Below are 15,899 nucleotides of genomic sequence, written 5' to 3'. Positions count from 1 at the left end.
TGGCAGTTAACAGGAACCATGGCATTTAAAAGATGAACACTGTACCACTATAAAAACAAACTAAGAAGCAAAAAAACCATGCCTTTATACTTGTGGAGTTGGGACACAAGAGCAAAAACAGCTGTTAACCCTCTTCTTAGTACCTCAAGGAATTAGAAAGTGTCATTACAAAAAGGAGCAGAATGGTGGAGTTCAGGCAGGAGAGTTCAAGGAGAAGAGAGAGGAAGAAGAAAAGGAGAGGAGAGGGAGTGGGGAGGAGGGAGAAGAGGAAAAGAGAGAACGCTAAAATAAAACAGGAACCTCCAACCTTTGCAGAATAAAATTGATTTTTCAGTGCCCTAGAGCAAAAAATAAATAAAATCTTCTCAACTGAATATTGAGGAAAGAGAAATAGAAAGTGACTAATCAATCTCAAAGACTGACATACAGAATGGTTTCTAATGGAAACTGACCTGGAAGTCTGGAGAGATGTTTTGTTATAGAGGCAAAATCCAGCCAAGCAAAGAAGCTGGAATGTAAAATCAAAAGAAGCAAGAGCGGGGCCTCCCTGGTGGCACGGTGGTTAAGAATCTGCCTGCCAATGCAGGGAACATGGGTTCGAGCCCTGGTCCAGGAAGATCCCACATGCCACAGAGCAACTAAGCCCATGCGCCACAACTACCGAGCCTGTGCTCTAGAGCCCACGTGCCACAGCTACTGAAACCCGCGTGTCTAGAGCCCGTGCTCCACAACAAGAGAAGCCACCACAATGAGAAGCCTGTGCACCGCAATGAAGAGTAGCCCCCACTCACCACAACTAGAGAAGGCCTGCACACAGCAACGAAGACCCAATGCAGCAAAAGAAAAAAAAATAAAAAAAAAAAAAAAAAAAAAAAAGCAGCAAGAGCAATTTACCTTTAAAATCAAAATATGAGACCTACCCTGGGAGAGAAAGTGTCTTATTCAGAAAAAAAAAATTACAGATTGGTATTTTATCTTATCTGGGTAATCCAGAGTCCATGTGTATATTACAGCTCTAAGTGATTGGGTAGCATATACAGATAATTCTTATTGTAATATATATCCTCATGTATGTTTTAAATTAGATAATATCATCACAGAGCAAAATATCTTCAATACTCAGAACCAAGCATGTCCAAATGACAAATTGTCAGTATGTTAATAATTCCCAGGGTTCTGTCTTTGGTCCTTCTTTTATTCTATTCTTTTTCGCTTTATGATCTTCTCCTCATTTTGAGAACTGCATATCTACATCCATACTGTGTATTTTCATGTGTGTGTCCCTCAGGGTTTTTGTTTCCATCATATTGCCACATAACAAACTACCATACATTCAATGGTAAAGAAACATTGATTCTCAGGCTCATGAATCTGCAGATTGACTGCAGTTCAGCTGATCTAGAAGGGGCTTGGCTAGGCAGCTCTGCTCCAAGCTGAGGGTTAGGCTCAGATCTGCTCCATACGTGTTTTGTTCTGGGACCCAGAATGAAGGGGGTTTTTATTTTCATGGCAGGCATTAGAAGCTCCTTCTCTGAGTGGAAATATACAATGCCTCTCATGGCTTAGGCTTTGAAAGGGCAGCTATCATTTTCATCCACATTCTGTCCGTCAAAACAAGCCATGCACCCAAGCACACCATCAAAGGCTCAGAGAAGAGCAGTTTTCTCACAGAGGCTGAGAAAGAGGAAGTGAATATTTGCTGAATGATATTTAATCTGCTAAACTTCTCAAACTCAGTGTCTCCAAATCTCTCATCCTCCTTGTTGTTCTCTTTTATCTAATGACTGGCACCATTATCCACCCAGTTAGAAAACCAAGAGTCAGACTTCCCTGGTGGCACAGTGGTTAAGAATCCGCCTGCCAATGTAGGGGACAGGGGTTCAAGCCCTGGTCCGGGAAGATCCCACAAGCCGCAGAGCAGCTAAGCTCGTGTGCCGCAACTACTGAGCCTGTGCTCTAGAGCCCGCGAGCCACAACTACTGAATCCCGTGCGCCTAGAGCCCATGCTCCCCAACAAGAGAAGCCACCACAATGAGAAGCCCACACACCCCAACAAAGAGTAGCCCCCACTCGCTGCAACTAGAGAAAGCCCGCGTGCAGCAACGAAGACCCAACTCAGCCATAAATAAATAAACAAATTCTTTAAAAAAAAAAAAAAAAGAAAACCAAGAGTCATTCTAACTTCTGCTGACCCTTAGTAACTGTTTATCAAATCTTACTGATTCTCATTTTTACATTTTTAAATTATCTGTACTTAATTTAGGCCTGTAGTGAAAACTATAATGATTTTTCTGATTATTCCTACTGTCTCATTCCATAGCTGGTTGTTCTATTATCCTAAAATGAAAAATACTAGAGAAAGCAAATAAACCTAGATGATCATTAAAAGCTCTTTTTTAGAGAATTCCATCTAATAAATGTGGAAGAAATGATAAATTTATAAATCCTAATGAGCTATTGACTCAAGGAAAGATCATCAATAGTTGAAGCCATTAGATCAGGGGTTCTCAACCTCAGCACTACTAACATTTCTCATCATCAGACTTCTTATTGTCTTTTTTCAATTAACTGACAGCACTCAGCCATCTAAGTTCATTGTTCTTATAATTTCACATCCCTTGGACTTCTCAAATGCTTGAGATACTGCACCTGCCAGCACATTCCCTTCACCTGTATCCCACCCCAGTTCCCAGCAAAAGTTTTAACAATTGCACTACTCACCACATGCCAGAGTCTATCAGAACACTAGCGACGGGATCCTTATTGCCAGCTGGTCGGTGGGCTGTCCAACTCTAAAATCCTATTTTGTAGTCTGCTTCCTCAGACCGACTTTCTTAGGTTGGGTTCTCTGGGAATAGACACCAAGAGAGAGATCTGTGGAAGATCTATTTATTAGGGTTAGCTCTCAGGAACACCACATTTGTGGGATTGAAAGAAGCAGGACTAGACAAAGGGAGAAATCGAACTGCAATGAAGTTGCAACAAAGGCCACTACCTATCCCATGGGAAGCTCTGGAAGTAGGATGGCCCTTCAAAGTTGTTCTAAATTGTGGCAGTGACATTGTACCATCACATCAGCCAGTCACTGTATGTAGGCGCCTACAGGGAGGGTGTGAAACCTTGCAAAAGGCAGCTGCTTTCAGCTGAGGGCAGTTTCCTTCAGCTGTGAACCCTCAGTGGCCAACATTCTCACTGCTGGGAAATGAGTGCCTCGGTCCTGAAGGGAAATGTGGGCAGTGCACTGCATTATCCACTACACGTGTAAGCATGCTCAAAGGTTTGGACAGAATCAGATTCAGCATGTTTTGGGGGGCGGGGGTGAAGGGCATATTACATCAGGACAGCTGAGGCACATAATATCTGCTTGTCCCACCCTAAAAACCTTTTATCTCATGCACTGGTTCTCTACAGTCAATTTTGCCCCCACCAGGGAACATTTGGCAATGTCTGGAGACATTTTTGGTTACCACAACTGGGAGGGTGGGAGTGGAGGTTGCTACTGGCCTCTGATACAGTGCTGCTAACCACCCAACGGTAAACAGCACAACACCATCCCCAACAAAGATTTATTACACTCAAAATGTCACTAGTGCTAAGGAGTGAGAAAGTCAGAGGACCTCCTGGGCAACATCAGAGAGACTCTAACCCCGGAAGCTGCAGGACAGAAAAATCTGAGAATCGGGTCCCAGACTTAATTAGTATGTTGCAGAGCAGTTTAAATGTATTTATTTATTTACTTTTGGCAGTGTTGGGTCTTCGTTTCTGCGCGAGGGCTTTCTCTAGTTGTGGCAAGCGGGGGCCACTCTTCATCGCGGTGCGCGGGCCTCTCACTATCGCGGCCTCGCTTGTTGCGGAGCACAGGCTCCAGACGCGCAGGCTCAGTAATCGTGGCTCACGGGCCCAGTTGCTCCTCGGCATGTGGGATCTTCCCAGACCGGGGCTCGAACCCGTGTGCCCTGCATTGGCAGGCAGATTCTCTACCACTGCGCCACCAGGGAAGCCCCAGAGCAGTTTAAAATCTCTGGCAAGTCCACTATGCCAGAGGAAGGATGCTGGTTAGAAAGGAATGGTACCTTGAGACTGGGAAATGGGACATTTGGGTCAATGCACTCAAAAGCCTTGAAACATCAGATTCCCTTGACCTTTCTGGGCCTGCAGAAGTGGCCCGCTCCTCTGTATTAAAGGTTAGCATTCCGCCTTGCTTGAAGATGACGCAGAAGCCTCTGCCTTGAAAGAAAAAAATACTTTCAAAAATCAAAATTTACTTCCACCTCCACCTCTTAGCCACCATCAACAACTAGGGTCATTCACAACATGGCATATTATGGTGGGAAGACCAAACTCTACCACCATCACCCTTCAGCCAAGATAGTAAATCAAAACAATCTTGCGTGCTAGGGGGTGGAATGGCAGGGGGGGTAGTCCTCATCATGTTTCCACTGAATTCATGAGTCTGACTCACAAAGAAACCATATGCAGCCTAGAGAATGACAATGGACTGCTACAAACTCCATCAGTACTACCTCTAAGTGCAGCTGTCGTGATAGATATGCTATCTTTGTTAGAGCAAACTAACACTGTCTCAGCTGCAAAGTACATACCATTGATCTGGTCAATGAATTCTTTTCCATCTTATCAAGACAACAGAGCAGAAACAGTTCACGTTCCCACGGAAGAGACAATAGTATGCATTTATGGTTTTCCTCTAAGGCTATATTAACTCTCTCCCTCTGTCATAATATAGTCTAAAGAGACTTGGACCATCTGAACACACATTAGTGTGTTCTACAGATGGCACCATATTAATCAGCCCAGATGAGCAAGAAATGGCAAGTGTTTTGAAGGCCTTGGTAAGATACATGCACTCCAGAGGGTGGGAGATGTATCCCATGAAGATTCAGAGGCCTGTCTCATCAGTAAAAAATTGTAGGGGTCTAGTGGCCTGGGGGATAATTTAAACAACTCCTTTACTAGGATCTTCATCTCCCCTTGCCCTTTTATCCTTCCACCACAATTCATGCAGACTTCCAGTCACCTCTGTTCTTTGTTTCATGAATGACACCAAAAGCTATGTATCCAAAACTGAACTCATAACTTTCCCCAGAGACCCTGGCTCCACTCCTGTACTGTATCTCTTGGTGAATGTCTCTACCACCCATCCAACTACCCTATATGCCCCAGCTTTATCTCTCCATTTACCCCAAATCCAATAAATCACTGAGTCCTAAACATCTCTCAAGTCAGGTTTCTTATCATCTCCTCCACTGTTATTACTCTAATTCAGGCCTTCAGCATCTCTTTCCTGGTCTGACACTGGAGACAAATATTAGAGTGGAAAGAAAACCAATTTTGGAAACCTGTTGGTCTATTGACCTAGGTTTTAATTTTCATTTTACCCACTCTCTGCCTATATGAACTTGGACAAGTAAATTAACCTAAGACTTAGTTTCTTCATCTATAAAAAGAGATAATAGGGCTTCCCTGGTGGCGCAGTGGTTAAGAATCTGCCTGCCAATGCAGGGGACACGGGTTCGAGCCCCGGTCTGGGAAGATCCCACATGCTGCGGAGCAACTAGGCCCGTGAGCCACCACTACTGAGCCTGCGCGTCTGGAACCTGTGCTCCGCAGCAAGAGAGGCCGTGATAGTGAGAGGCCCGCGCACCGCGATGAAGAGTGGCCCCCGCTCGCCGCAACTGGAGAAAGCCCGCACACAGAAACGAAGACCCAACACGGCCAAAAATTAATTAATTAATTAATTAATTTTTTTAAAAAATTAAAAAAAAAAAAAGATAATAAATATCCACCTCATAGGTTGGTATGAGGATAAAATGAAACTAATGTGTAAATTGCCTGCCATAGAGGTCAGCATATTTTCCTAGAAGGGTACACTTCATAGTGTAAAGCAGTCATATTCCCCCCAAAATTAAATTATAATAAATTTTATGTAATTCCAATCAAAAGTCCAGTAGGATTTGGCAGGGAAGTGGGTGGGGGGAGAGGCGTTGGAGGAGTTGATTATAAACTCTATATGAAGAGTAGATATATATATATATATATATATATATATATATATATATATAAAGTGCCAACACAAAAAGTCATAAAGATGCCGTTATTAAAATAGAGTGACTAGTCCAGTAACAGAGAAAAAGATCAAGGGAACAGAAGAGAGAGTTTAGAACTGTTAAAAAATAAAATTCAACTGAATAAATTTGCTTTCTAATTAGCTTTATTCAACAACTCATGAATCGGGCAGCATACCATCTAATAAACAGAAGGATTCTCCAAGAAGCTGTACAAAATGGAAGGCTTTTACAGAAACAGAGCAGTACGAGGACGTTATTAGCAAATGAAAAGAAAGTTTCAGGCAAGGTTACCTCGCTAGTACTGACCAAAAATTTCCAGAAATTCCACTCCTGGGAGAAGTGGAAACTGCAATTAAGTCTTGGTTTGGTGTTCTGGGGACAAGTGGTTCCACCTTGGGCCTATTGATTCTTTTTTCTTTCTTTTTATTTTTTTTTCACAGAAACAAACCCAAGCATAAAGGGAGCTTTGTCTAAGATTGTGCTGTCCTTTCAAATAAATGTGAAATTAAAAGATGGTGTTGCTTATGTAATCCACTATCTATTTTGAAAAAGTTGTTTAATACTTATCTCACACTATATAAAAGTAGATTTTTAAATACGTTATGGAGTTAAAGCACAATGAAAGTTTTATATTCTAAGAAAATAGAGAAATATATACCGATAAGCATAGGGTGAGGGAAGTCTAAGTGTGACAAGAGCTATACAGGAAACAATAGATTTGCTTTTAAAAGTTAAATATTTCTGCATGGAAAAAGTTAACAAACAGATGACACAATAGGAAGAGATCTTTGTAATATATGTAACTGACAAAGAGTTACATTCATACCACATAAAGAGCTGCTATAAACCAGTAATAAAAAGACAACAGCTTGGGCTTCCCTGGTGGCGCAGTGGTTGAGAGCCTGCCTGCCGATGCAGGGGACGCGGGTTCGAGCCCTGGTCTGGGAGGATCCCACATGCCGCGGAGCAACTGGGCCCGTGAGCCACAGCTGCTGAGCCTGCGCGTCTGGAGCCTGTGCTCCGCAACAAGAGAGGCCGCGACAGTGAGAGGCCCGCGCACCGCGATGAAGAGTGGCCCCGCTTGCCACAACTGGAGAAAGCCCTCGCACAGAGACGAAGACCCGACACAGCCAAGAATGAATAAATAAATAAATAATAATTTAAAAAAAAAAAAAAAGACAACAGCTTAATTTTTAAGAGTAAATTATATTAGGTAATTCACTGAAGAAGAACCACAAATGGCAGCAAATAAAACCAAAAATAAAAGAGTTTCAACTTCAAAAATATTTTAATGCAAACTATGGAGACCGTTTTTTGCCTGCTGGTGTTGTAAAAATTTTTACAAATGATCATATAAACAGGGCTTATAGTATAGAGAAAAGGCACTCTCACCTGGTGTGGGTAGGAGTGAAAATCAGTACAACTGTTCACGGAGCAATTTGATAATACCCATTGAAAGTCATAATATATAGCTTATACCTAGACCTTCCAATTCTATTTTTCTATCCTAGAGAAATACTAGCAGAAATACACAAACATGTATATAAACATAGTCATTATAGCATTTTTTTCTGAAACAGCAAAACTTTGGGAACAAATTAAATGTTCCTTCATAGAGAAATGACTGAAGATGTGCTGATGGTCTATGCACCCAGCCATTAAAAAGAAAGAGGTAGGTCTGTATGTATGGAGGAAGAGATGTTCATATTGTTATATTCAATCATTTTTTCAGCACACTTTTATTGAGTGCCAGAAAAAAAGTAGACATGGATCTAAGTGGAAAAATACACAAAGGAAAAGAAGTCTAGGAAATCATTACAATAGGTGCTGTAAAGGAAACAGAGTAGAAAATAGTAGGTGTAATCCTTGATTCATCTCTTTTCCATGCACCCAACACCCAATCAACAGACCTGAAAATTCTACTACCAAAAGTAATAGATCAAAATTTTCCACTTCTCTCCAATTTTCCTTCTACTATGCTTTTCAGTGGCTTCCACTAGAACTAACAATGAAATCTAAAGCCCTCACTGCAGTTTAGAAAGCCCTACGTGATCTGAGTCTCTATCAACCTCTCTAGCATTATCTCTTGCCGTCCCTAGACTCCAGCCCTATGGTCTTTCACGCTATTCCTGCTACATGCCAAGCCGATTCCTGTTTTAGAGCCATCGCTTTTGATGGTGGTTTTCAACAAGCAGGGAGGAAGGCGCCACCACAGAGGGAAGTTTGGAAATGTTTGGGGGCTATATTTGGTTGTGTGAAAGGATTTCTATCTAAAATGGAACTGGAGGGTATGCAATGAAGAACCTCGCATGTACGCCCTCAAAGGAATGGAACTTAAGAACCGAGAGACTGATTTCCTATAAATGCCTGGTTTATGGAAGACTGAGTCTTGTCTCCTGACCAATGAACATCTGCCAAGAATCTCTCTCCATCCTCAAGCCAAAAAACTTATTGCTTGGACTCTGCCTGAACTTCCCCCTCTTTGCACTGCTTGCTCATAAATACAGCCCACCACAAACCCTCAACAGACTTGCCTGTAACTTGCTACAGCACGTGTTTCCTGAATAGCAATTCCTCCACTATTCTCAAATCAACCCGATTTCTGGTAACTTGAGCTTGCTTGCCTCAGTTTACCTCTTTATTTAGGTTGACAGTCGTCACAGTGACTAGTGGACCTACTGGCATTTAAGCTCTTAAGAAAGCTCAGCATATTGCTAGGTGCATTATGGTTTCAAAATACCATAAGCAAGCCGTAAAAAGTTGTTGCCTCTGCTTGCAACGCTCTTTAGCTTGATCTCTGCATTCCTGGCTCTTGTTATTTTAAATGGTACCTCCTCAGAAAGGCCTTCCCTCTGATGTAGTTTCCTAGTCTCTCTTTACCTTATCACCTTATTTTAATTCTCTACATGGTGTTTATCTGATAATTTATATATTTATTTGTTTGCTTGTCTGTTTATTTTCTCCACCACCCACACCCCCAATTAGGATGTAAGTTTAAAAGAAGCAAGGAACTTGTCTGTCATGTTCACCACTCTATCCCCTAAACAATGCTTGGCACCTAGTAGGTGCTTAATAAATGTTTGTTGAATGAATGAAGGGTATTGGTATTATAATGGGGTAGCATGAGTTTTTGCTTTAGGTAAGATTCCTTGGATCATAAAAGCCTGGTCTTGAATCCTAGCTCTGTTACCCTGTGACTTTGGGAAAGTTACTTAACCTCTCTGAAACTAAATCAGTTTTTGGTCGCTTTCAAAATGGATTTGTGGAGTTGTTGTGGGGGTTAGTAAACATAAATGTCGGGTGCTTTGCATAATCCTCACAAAAAGGAGTCAATAAATTACAAGTACTATGGCTATTTATGTACTTCATGGTTTGGCTTAGGGCAAGAATAAGTCCTGTGACAAGCATCCCATTCTTTTTAAATAAAAAGTTGGGTATTCTTACCCAAGATGGGCATCCACCTTGTGAGCCATAAGGTATGACAGTGTGGACTTGGCTGCAGAGCAGAAAAAAAACATATTCATCTCCTCTTCAAATGTTCTTCCAGCTACCTGGCCACTGACTGTACTCCCGCTTCCTTCCCAGAGCAGAGCAGTCTTTCCGTGTTCTTCTGGAAAGTTAGAAAGAGCCAATTTGCCACCTTAAAGGAAGTATGAACCACCTCAGCCCCCTGCATGGTGTTCTTCTCTTTGCCACCCTCCCAGACCCCTGCAGAAGCCTCCGGAATTTCTTAGAAGCCAGAACACAACCTACCAAATGATGCAAAAAGGATGCTGAGGTTTGAGCTGTCTTCCCTTGCAGCTCACACTTTAGAGTTCTGTTTAACACCTTCGTGTCTCTTTCTCACCATCTGAGCCAAGGCTGTTTTCTCTTCTCAATGAAGACACGGGGTGAGGAGAAAAAGACGCATTGCATGTTATCGGAATCCCCAGTTTCTTCAAGCTACAGTCTTTAATCTGTTACGAAGGTCTAGAATCTTAGTTCATTTACTTAAGGTCAGAGACCTTTGTAGCTTCCTGAATCTTCCACTTGCCTTCTCTTCCAATCAGGAACAATTTATAGAAGCTTCCCTTCCAGAAAATGTGTACCAAGTTCCCTTCCACAGACTGGACGTAGTGCAGGCGTGCTGCTGTTAGGGTGGGGTGTGTGAGAAAGCTGAGACCTAAACCAAGTGAAACTAAAAGATCCTGTGCCCAGAGGCACTTTTGAGACACCAGTGATGCCTCCTCAACCCTCCAGTCTCCTTTGCAAAGGTTCCTGTCTTGCATATGGTGTCTTACATGTGAGGACACTTGCAGAGTTCGATAACGTCAAGGGTGTTTCTTACCAGCTCAGTCTTTGAAGTGGTTCACCCACAGAAAGCCAGGGCTACGACAGAAGAACCAAGAGGTTCTATCCCTTCTGTGATGAGCAGCCAGAGAGGGTGGATTTCCTTAGCAGCTCACATCTCCTGAGGCAACCCTGAGTTAGCAGAGGGTTTTAGCTATAGAGAAAGATAGCAAAGAGCTTAAAGTGTTGTATCTCACCAGTCAAATGTTTACAAATGTTTACACATCACTCTATTTCATTATATTTCGGGATTTAAAAAATAGGCATCAAAATGGATCACACTAGGCTGTGAATATAATGAGCACAGACTATATTCGATATATTCAACTAACTTTTATAGAGCATCTGACACATGCCAACTGCTTTTATGTGTATTACGTCGTATATTTTTTAAAAACAATAAAAGCAATGAGAAAATGTTTTAAAGGCTATGAAAATGTAAGATATTATTTCATTTTTATACCTCAGAATGAGATTTACCTACATGTTTTTCCTCATTAGTATTTTTATGTGTGATGGGATTCATACAAAATATAGTAGGATTATGAATAATCGATTTTGTAAGCACATAAGGATTTTTTTAACAGTGACTTTATCAAGAAACTTGCTGAGGGATATAACAATTCCACTGACTTACCGTCAGGAGTGATTTTCCAAGTCACAAAGTAGCCTCACTCCATTTGCCATTAACAATATTCCCAAAAAACCATAGGAAAAGGAATTGGCATCCTTATTTTACAGAGGAGACAACTGAATCTCAAGATATTCATGTCACTTACTTAAGGGCCCACATATAGCTAGTTGAGTAACAGAGGCTGAACTCAACCCAGGCTTTCTGACCCTAAGCTCAATCTCTTTCCTTCTCACCTTATTAAAACCAGGATGCTATTTGCTGGTAGAGGGACAATAAGGGCAATTCAGATGGAATGCAGTAGAGAGAAGAAACAAAAGAAGAATCTAAGAGAAAGTCTCAACACTGAAAATCTGTGACCTCTATCTATAGAATTACATCAATATATACATATGTTATATATAATATATCAATAAATATAATGCAGAGTATTGGCAATAGGCAAAGTGAGACTCACACTGAAAAGCAAGGAGCTAAGGAAACACTGAAAATTAATGGGATGAGGCTCATTTTGAGCGCCATTATATAAGATACAGTTCTAAGAAGTCTCTTTCCATGTGGAAAGAACGTAAGACATAGGGCTAGACAACTAGAGTTAAGTCCCATCCACCATTTCTTACCGCATCACCTTAAGCAAGGCTCACAACTTTTCAGTGTTTCAGTTGTTTTTGTGTATAAAATGAGGATAACAATCTACCTTACAGGGTTTAGTGAAAATTAAACAAGATAAGGTACATGAGAGAGCTTGACAAGCCATAAAATTCTATAGGCGTATTAAGCACCAAAGACTTATGGCAAATGTGTAGAGGATTTCAATTAAATCTAAGAAAGAACTATCTACAATGTTATATAGGCCAGTACAGAAATGGGTTCCCTCACAGTTCAGGGAGCCCTCTCTTCTGAACATTTTCAAATAGAGAATATGTTGGAAATAGGTTCCACTTGTTGGAAATATGGCAAAGAGGACTTCTACCTTAGAAGAGAGGATGCCTTATGTTATTTCTAAGATTACTTATAACCCAAGATCTGTGATGAGTAATTTTTGGCAACTGGGGCAGTTTCAGGTTTATATATGGCAATCTTAATACACACAGTTTCCTTCCTTCTTAAGGTTGGTATAGAGAACTTCTATCGATGAGACAAACTCAAGCAGAACTCTAAGGCTGGTTGGTCTCTGTGCCTTTGGCTATTAGTGAAGAGTTGGCCCTTGTTGGTACAAACCCAAGGATGTGCAGCAGGAACCAAGAGTTTTCTTCCTCCGTCACAGACTGTGCCTCTTACATGACAGCAGCAAAACTATAATACAGTAAATGGCACCACCAGCCCCCCAATTGCTCAGACCAAAAATGAGAGAATCATCATTTCTCTCATGTCCCACATCCAATCCATCAGCAAATCCGTTTAACTCTAACATCAAAATGACTCTCAATACCCTGGTTCAAGCCATTGCCATCTCTCATCTGGAGTGCTGAAGCAGCCTTCTACTGATCTCCCAACTCAGAGGCTGTTCTCCATAAACAACTAGAGTGTTCCTTTTAAATTGCAAATGAGGTCACATCACTCTCTGTTCCCTGTTCCCAGCCGTCTAACAACTTTCTATGACACTTGGAAGAAAATCCACACTCCTTTCCAAAGCTTCCAAGGCCCTACATCATCTGGCCTCTGGCTATCTTTTCCACCAGTTTTTATCAAGCTCATTCCATTCTAACCATATACCAAACATACCAACCACATCTTTGCATTTTAATTTCTCTACTTGATGTGCTCTAAGTGGTGTGCCCTCACCACTTATCGAATAATCCCCTCCTTCTTCACCACTCTCTACCACCTTACCTTGCTTAAATTTTCTTCATTAACACTTACTACCATATGACTAATTAGGTATTTATTTGCTTCTTTTTTGTTGTCTATTTACCATCTCTCCATTAAAATATAACTCCATATGAGGCTTTATTTTTCATTGTATTCACAGTATCTAGGGTAGTTTCTGGTATATGGTAGATATTAAATAAACCATTTTTGAATGAATGAGCTTATGCTTCCTTTCAAGTAGTAGGGTTTTGGGTGACACACTTAAGGAGATAATTGTGGCAAATTTGGGGGATGATAGTGATGTCTAACACTCAATTTTAGGTATAACTTACACTGTGTGTGTAATGTCATCTCTATCCATTACCCCCAAACCATCAGTAAAATTTGTCTACACCCAGCAAGCTGTGGTAGTAGTGCCTTGAGGGAAGTACAGGTATTCCACAATGGGAGTACCTTAGAGAACATCCACTGCCAGAAACCAGGTGAGAGCCAGGAAACCCGTTATCATGTGGACTGCCCAAAGAATGGAGGTATTTCCTGAAATTTTCAGAAAACTTAGAGAGAAGACAACTTTCAACAGAATGTGATTGAGGTTCATGTCATTTTACTGAGAAGGAGAAAAAAGGGTGACTCCGTAGAGTTGAAGGAGCCTCCGAATGAGAGAGGAGAGACATGTGCATTGCACTTTCCTCTGAAGATGTATCTGTCAGAATGGTGAATAAATGTCTCCCAGCAAAGGGAAAGCTTTAGCAAAAGTAAGAAAATCATCACTGAGGTGATGCTTTTCTACCCTCTGTGTGAACTGTAAAGAGCAAAATACCCACTTAGCTGTCTATATTTCCAAGGCTAGTTGGCTTCTAGATGAATCCCAAAGATTCCTGGCTACTCTCAATAGTTATATTATTTCTGAATAAGGTCCATTTTTGAGTTTGAAGACCCTAAGGAATTGGCTTTAATTTGGCTCTCCTAGGATCACCTCATTCTACCTCTGGATGATCCAAAACCCGGGGAAAGAAACATACACACACACACACACACACACACACACACACAAAGTAAAAAATTTATCTCTACTAACATCACAACTTAACCAAACTCCTATGAAAAAAATGTTATTTAACATGTGTAATTTAACATGTAATTTAACAGCACACTTTCTTAGATAAGGACCAGGGAATGCCTATGGCTTAACCTCCTTAAGGAAATCTTATAGTCTGGCTTTGAGGAACCAGCCTTCTTCCCCCAGTTCAACCTCTTCCAATGATCTGTTGTTTCAAATTAGTCATTCTCACAATGATGATTCCAGTAAAGCTTTTTTTCTGTTAAGCTGTGGTAAGTCAAAACCTACATCAGAGAATACAAAGTCACCACTCTGGCGGGGGGGGCTAAGAAAAAAACATGGTTTTCTGCGTTTTCAGTTGTTTGAAAGGAAAGAAAACCTCAAACTACTAAACCAGAAGTGACCTTTTTTTTTAAAGTAGTCTACTTTGGGTTTAGCATTTCATAAAGGAACAATGATTGACTCTACTTTTGATGAGCACATTCAAAAGGTTTTGGGGTTTTGACATTCCTTGTGTTCCTGCTTAAAGAAAAATAACTAAAGGAACTGTTAATATCTCTTCCCTGAAACCAGTGCTTAAAGCATAGTAAGCTACAACCCTGTCTTCAGAAAATCCCGAAGGCATCCTAGCAGAGCTCAGACTTAGATAGATAAAAGTACCAGTAGTACCACAACTAGCTAATGGCATCAGTCATCTCAGGATGCCCAGCACCATTCCTACTCCTCTTTGCTCTAATACCATTATCTAGGAGGGCCCACTGACCCAAAAAAATGGTCCAGCAAACTTCCCGTGACCTTTAGAACTGGTGTACTTCGATGGATGGAGTCATATGAAGAAGAAATGGATGAGGAGAATTTCATTGTGAGGGTTGGGAATACAGATCATCAGCCAAAAGAAGGGTGACTACCTCTCTGACTTTCTCCATGAGGTACCTGGTCAGAAACCTGACCATACAGAGCAGATGAATCAACAGAAGAGTTTCAAGGAGAGCAGGTGACACATTCCAACCCGGACTTTTAGTTTTGTTCATTAATTTATTCAACAAATATGTATTGTGTATCTCCTAAACGACAGTTTCAGCTTTAGTTACCTAGAATTTTTCCTCAACAGTCTCCCAAAAGCTCCTGGTAATGCCAACGACCAAATAGATCTTTCTTGTTTTCTAATTCTATGAATTAGGGTTCACTATTTTTTTTTTTCATCTGTAGCCTCAAACTCCCATTGAATAATCTAGTCAAAGCTGGATAAACAAGCACACACGTCCTTGAGGCAACACAACTATAGATTCACTACTCTGAAAAACATACCCATTGAAAGACTTTTGCCTTATAATGAAAGTTATTTAGTCAACAAATATTTATTGAGCACTTAATATGTGCCAGGCACTGGGTTAGGTAATGTGGATACAGTGGTAAACAAGGCAGAAAAGGTCTTGCTTTTGGAATTTTTTTTTCTAGCAGAAAAAAAACCCCACAAAAACCCAGATATTTTTAAGTGGTTAAATAAATAACAGGCAGATTCCTGGCTTAAAAACTGGAGCCCAGGGCTTCCCTGGTGGCGCAGTGGTTGAGAGTCTGCCTGCCAATGCAGGGGACACGGATTCGAGCCCTGGTCTGGGAAGATCCCACATGCCGCGGAGCGACTGGGCCCATGAGCCACAATTGCTGAGCCTGCGCGTCTGGAGCCTGTGCTCCGCAACAAGAGAGGCCGCGACAGTGAGAGGCCCGCGCACCGCGATGAAGAGTGGTCCCCACTTGCCGCAACTAGAGAAAGCCCTCGCGCAGAGACGAAGACCCAACACAGCCAAAAATAAATAAATAAATAAAAATTAAAAAAACAAAAAAACCCCAAAAAACTGGAGCCCATGTGTGTGGAGAAAACCTTCTCAGATGTTTATCTCTATGGGGAAAATGAGAAATGCAGCCATTTCTGGAGGAAGAAGAAGGCTAAAGAAAGGTTTGGGGGTTTTTTTGGTTTAGT

Source organism: Balaenoptera musculus, chromosome 1 (assembly GCF_009873245.2).
Source record: "Balaenoptera musculus isolate JJ_BM4_2016_0621 chromosome 1, mBalMus1.pri.v3, whole genome shotgun sequence".
Lineage (NCBI taxonomy): Eukaryota > Metazoa > Chordata > Mammalia > Artiodactyla > Balaenopteridae > Balaenoptera > Balaenoptera musculus.
Note: the sequence above shows the minus strand (reverse complement) of the source record.